This window comes from Oryctolagus cuniculus, chromosome 17 (genome assembly GCF_051225735.1).
Source record: "Oryctolagus cuniculus isolate XC-2025 breed Fujian yellow rabbit chromosome 17, ASM5122573v1, whole genome shotgun sequence".
In the NCBI taxonomy this organism is placed as follows: domain Eukaryota; kingdom Metazoa; phylum Chordata; class Mammalia; order Lagomorpha; family Leporidae; genus Oryctolagus; species Oryctolagus cuniculus.
The window spans coordinates 54,825,992-54,831,899 of NC_142883.1; positions in this window are offsets into that span (position 1 = coordinate 54,825,992).

The following is a 5,908-nucleotide window of genomic DNA, read 5'->3' on the forward strand; positions in this document are numbered from 1 at the left end:
TTGACTGCATTGGGCCAGGACAGAGATCAAAGGGCTGTGGCTCTGGTTTCAATTTGGTCTTTCAAAATGCGTACATGGCAACGCTGCACCGAGCCCTGCTCAGGTCTTGCGGGCCAAACAGCACATCACTCTGCCTTTTGCTAGCATTTTACCAAACCAATGGAGAGAAGTCTGCATCTTATGCTGAACAGAAGTTCTGAGAGTGACAGATGTCTTTACTGACCAGTCTAAAAATCGAGCCATGAAATAGTGATCAAAAGTGGAACCTGTTTACTGGGGAGGCTCTTCGAATTGTTTTATGGACACGAAATTAATTAAAGAGCTTCCTGGTGGAGGAAGGATGAATTATTTGCCCACCCCCACCCCCACCCTGTTCCCTGTTAAAGAAAAATGGGTAGGCTCTGTGGTCTTGGGCACGTGCCTACGAATTACCTGGGAATCTGGCAAAACACAGATCCTGACCGAGGAGACGTGGAGTGCAGCCTGACTCCACATTTCTGAGAAAGTCCCCTGGGATGCGACACTGCTGGCCCAGGGCCACACCAGGTAGCAAGGCCATGGCTTTCTACAGAGCTGCAGGCAAGTCCCCTCAGGCCCTTCCCCCACCCCCACACCATGCAAGGAGGAGGACACAGGAGATGCCCTCAGCCACACCTGACACAGTGACAGCACAGCGGTCTCCAGACCATCAGAGCTTGGTGCCCAGCATGTGCCCAGGCCAAAGCTCTTGGGGCAACCTGGGAGGGTCTCACGTGCATCCTTGAATGGAAAATGGATAAAGGGCTGCCAGCTGTAGACCCACCCAGGAATACTTGGGATGGTTCAGCTGTAAGGGCGGTGGCCCTGGCTTACTCTATATAAAGGGACTCAAAATGGTCCCCGTACTTGACTGGCAATGACAGATGCTGCTCACTGCGGCCACCTGTCTCTAGTTTGTTCGCCCCCAGGGTCCCAGGAGGAAAGCTCTCCGCCCGCCTCTCAAAGCTGTGCTAGTGTTAGCTGTTGTCCTCCAGCTTGGGCGGGCTGGGGGTGGGAGGGTGGTCACTGGAGCTCTTGGTTTCCTGCCTCTTCCAGTGGGAGAAGGAAGACCCTGTGTGCTGGGCTCCAGTGCAGCCACCCTGTTCTGACGGCCCATGTCACAGCCCAGCCCTGCTCCTCTGCCATCACCCATCCGCTTGCTGTGGCTAATGCTTCCTGTGAGTTGTACCCTGCGCCCTTCTCTCTCTTGCCTGTGCAAGCTGGTGTTGGCACTGGCTTGCACCACTGTGTCCAAGCTTCACCAAGTTGCTGAGGGTTGTCCGGTGAATTCACTCTATCAACCCACCTTTCATAGGAACTCTTCTCTTTAGAGGTATGGGTTGTATACAGTTAAAACGTTTAACTCTTATTACAGCTTAATACAGTTAAGAATATAAGGCATCACCCAGACCAAGCTATAGAACCTCCCATCCCTCTGCAGGTCTCCCCTGCACCCCCTACTCAGTCGATCACCGGAGGAAAGTTCTATTCAGCTTTCCCAAGAGAGTGCTTCCCGTCCTCATGGCATTGTATTTCATCCCAACACAATCCCTGGTTTACAAGAAAATGAGCACACATGGGTTGGTCTTCCTAATCTCGTCCACTCTGAATACTCTCCTTTCCTGTAACTGAGAATGGACGAGGCCTGGGGGAGGGTGGGAGCAAGGGGCTCTCTCTCTAAACCCCTCTGGTCTTCTTGGTGAAAACACTGGACAGAAGTCCCAACGCTGTGGTATAGTGGCTAAAGCCGCTTGCTGCACCAGCATCCCATATGGACGCCCGTTTGAGTCCCAGCTGCTCCACTTCTGCTCCAGCTCCCTGCTAATGCTCTCGGCTCCTGGCTTCGGCCTGGCCCAGCCCCAGCCTGTGGCCAACTGGGGAGTGAACCAGCGGATGGAAGCTCTCTCTGTCTCTCCTTGTCTCTCTCTGTAACTCTGCTTTTCAAATAAACAAATCTTTAAAAAAAAAAAAAAAAAACAACACACAGACAGAAGACATCTCCACAATGAACAGCCATAGCTCCCTGAAACCAAAGGACCACATTGTACATGTGACTTCTCAGGGTCAGGACAGTTGATGATCTTTCTTTAAATATTTATTTATTTATTTGAAAGGGGGAGGATGAAGGAGGAGACAGAGGTATCTTCCAATTGCTGTTTTACTCTGCAAATATCCACAATGTCTGACGCTGGGCCAGGTTGAAGCCAGGAGCTGGGAACTCCATCTGGGTCTCCCATGTGAGTAGCAAGGGGCCCTTATCTGCTGCCTCCCAGGGGGCACATTAGCAGGAAGCTGAAAATGGGAGTGGAGATGGGACTAGAACCATGAGATTCCGTATGGGATGTGGGGGTCCCAAGTAACAGCTTAACCATCCTGCCAAATGCCTACCCTTGAATGACATTCTGTTCTTGAAGTTTTATTTAATACAATTTTTGGCATGATAACGGGATAGTGGTGATGTTTTTAAAAGAACTGGCCTCTTTTGGACCAATGCTGGGAGTGGGTAGAGGCACAGACAACAAGGCTGGCCACTGAGTTGCTAAGTGCGGAAGCCTGGTGATGGGCTTAAGCTTTAAGTTCATTAAACTAGGTATTCAACTTTGAGTATTTCTGAAAATTTCAAGGAAAAAACAAAGTCAAGTTTTCTTTCTGACGAAAAGTTCCCACACACGTCCTCACGACTGTGCAAGGAGAGTGGTTTTAAAGACCTCAGAAGAGGGGTGACATCAGCAGTGACCATGCTGGGTGCCCAGGACTGCTGCACTGGGCCAGCTCCTGCTCTCAGCGCTTCCAGGGCCTCCCTGACACTGACAATGGGACCAAAGTCCCCGCTGTGGCTTCAGTCTGGGGTGTTCACCCCGGCACTCAGAGGCTGGTTTTCCCCAGCGGTCACCTCCTAAGTGATCACACGTATGTCCATTGTCACCATCGCTATGCAAACCCTTAGCTTCTTTTTCTTCATGCTACTCACCACTATCTGACACCATATTTGCATCGATTGTAGTTTGTCTGCCTCCCTAACAATAAGCTCCGTGAGGGCTTTTGTTCACTCCTGCGAGCTCAGCACACAGAACACAGCCTGCCGCACAGGCGCAGTTACCTGTAGAACACGCAGGCTGCTAATCTAAGCTACTCTTCAGGCTGCTTCTCCTGGGGGGCAGGAGGAGGAAAAACTCTCCTGACTTCTGTTCTTGAGCTCACTGAAGAAAGCCGAACATCACCTTGGGAGCCGGCTACAGACCGACAGAGAAGGCAAAAGAATTAAATGAACCACACAGAGCAGAAGGTGGGCCTCAAGGAAAACCCTGAAGGGACAGCAACAGTCCCTTATTCCACAGTGGAAGGATCCTACATTATTGGAGCCAGGAACCCTGGATGGAAATGACTAGTCTGAGAGAACTACACTGCTGAACTTTGAGGATTACCCTCCTTAGAAGGTCGTCTCTGAGTTGCTTGAAAATCAGCTAGCATCATGAGGTCCCAGTGCCTTCCAGGCTCCTGAAAGAACTCAGCTGATCTGCCTGCTCTTAGTGCAAAATCATGTCCCAGTGTTCTTGTGTCAAGACCAAAAGCCCCAGTTTCTGCTTTGACTGAAACATTCAAGGGCTAGTGCTGCGGCATAGGTTATGCATTTGCCTGTGGCACCGGCATCCCATATGGGCGCCAGTTCAAGTCCCGGCTGCTCCACTTCCAATCCAGCTCCCTGCTGATGGCCTGGGAAAGCAGTGGAAGATGGCCCAAGTGCTTGGGCACCTGTACCCACATGAAGACCGGGAAGAAGCTCCTGGCTCCTGACTGGCTGATCTCCAGCCATTGTGGCCATTTGGGGAGTGAACCAGCGGATGGAAAACCTCTCTCTGCCTCACAAGTAAATAAACAAATCCTAAAAAAAAAAAGGAAATGAAATATCCACCCCCTCATACCCCTCCCCCAAGAACTCTCTAAATTCTAAAGTCATTTAAGAAAGTAGATGGGAATAATTCATTATGGCGGTCTTCCAACCTTCAAATAAGCAAATGGCATGTCTTGGTAAGAATCAATCACTAAAATATTTCTTATTAATCATTACAATATTAATGTCGTTGAGGAGTCCTGTGTAAAATTCTATCCCACTCAGACAATTTCAAGTGGGACTCCACTGAAAGGCAGCCTTGATTTCCCTTCCCAAGACTCATGGGTGAGAGCTGCTGGACTCGCCGGTCTACGTAAGCATGCTTAGAGCAGCGGAAGAGCAGGGACCTGCCTGACCAGAAACTCGACTCAAGCTGGGCACCTTAAGAGTCTGGGATTGTCCCTCAGGTGTCCAAAGGGCGACCCGGATGACCTCACTGCTGAGAGCCCCCGCCCTCCGTCCTAACACCCTGCCTCTCTAAGCCTCTACACTTGACACTGGAACGAAGAGCAAATGAAAGCGTTCTTCAAAAGCTGCTGTTCCCTCTCTAAATCACAGCCAGGCTCTAACCTGCAACAGCTGAGAATGAAGAACGCATTTTATCTAAGAGCAGGCTCGCTGCCGAGATGCGCACGAACGTCTGCTGGCTTAGACCGGGCCGCCCGCTTCAAATGTTTGCCATCGCAGATATTCAATACCTCCTGCTACCTAAGTCCAGTCTTTTAGTAAGTTCCTAACTTTCTCGACAAGACTCCTGAGAAAGTCCTTCCCAACCAACTACATCTGAGTTCAATCACACCTTGCAGGTCTTTATTTTTCTAAAAGATTTTATTTATTTATTTGAAAGGCAGAATTAGAGAGAGGCAGAGAGGTCTTCCATCCGCTGATTCACTCCCCAGATGGCCACAATGGCTGGAGTTGTGCTGATCCGAAGCCAGGAGCCTCCTATGGGTCTCACACACGGGTGCAGGGGCCCAAGGACTTGAGCCATCTTCTACTGTTTTCCCAGGCTACAGCAGAGCTGGATTGCAAGTGGGGCAGACAGGACTCAAACTGGCACCCATATGGGATGCCGGCACTGCAGGCAGCGGCTTCACCTGCTAGGCCACAGTGCCGGCCCCCTTGCAGTTCTTATTAAGGAATGGGCTGCTGCATTGGTTTGCCAGGGCTGCTTCAACAAAAATGCCACACTGGTTGGCTTAAACACTCATTTTGTTGCAGTTCTGGGACTAGGAAGTGTAAGATCAAGGTCGCTGGCAGGGATGGCAATCACCCTTAGTTCGTGGATGCCATCTTGTTCATGAGGCCTGCCCACTGTGCCTGCGTCCTCCTCTCCTCCGAAGGGCACCAGTCATGTTGGATAAGGGCCTCCCTTTAACCCAACCATGTCTTTGAAGGCCCTAAATACAACACATTCTGAAGGACCAGGGTTAGGACTGCAACACACAGAGTCGGGGGGGGACAAGATTCAGCCTGGCCGTTGCAGAGAATTTACAAGTCCTAATGGGGGCCTGTACCATGTGCTGTAGAACACAACTGATGTGTACACAGAATCAGTTTTCCAACCAGGCTCTGTCCTTGTTGCACTTCAGGATTCACTGGAACATTCTGGGGGCGTCTGCCTTGAGACAGTGGTTTCAAGTAGATGACTGTCAAGTCCAAGGGCCCTGGAAGTTCAAGTCAGCCATAAAAGGCAAGGTTCATCCCACCACTCAATTACCACTTTTTTGAGCAGCTAGCTGACACACTGGGAGGTGGGCCAGGCTATTATTCCATGACAGGCACTGCACGCTGCCCAGGCCACCAGCGTCTCAGACACACAGGACATCTCTTGGGGACTCAGTTCTACATCCTACCCCCGACTCAGTGAAGTCAGCTCTAGGCTTGGAAACCAGCATTTTTATAAGAACCCTCCTAGCCACCCACTCTGAGGGCTGTGGCTGCCAGCTGTGCCCACTCTTCAGCCCCAAAAGGTCATGCTCCTTTGCGTTGCAAAAC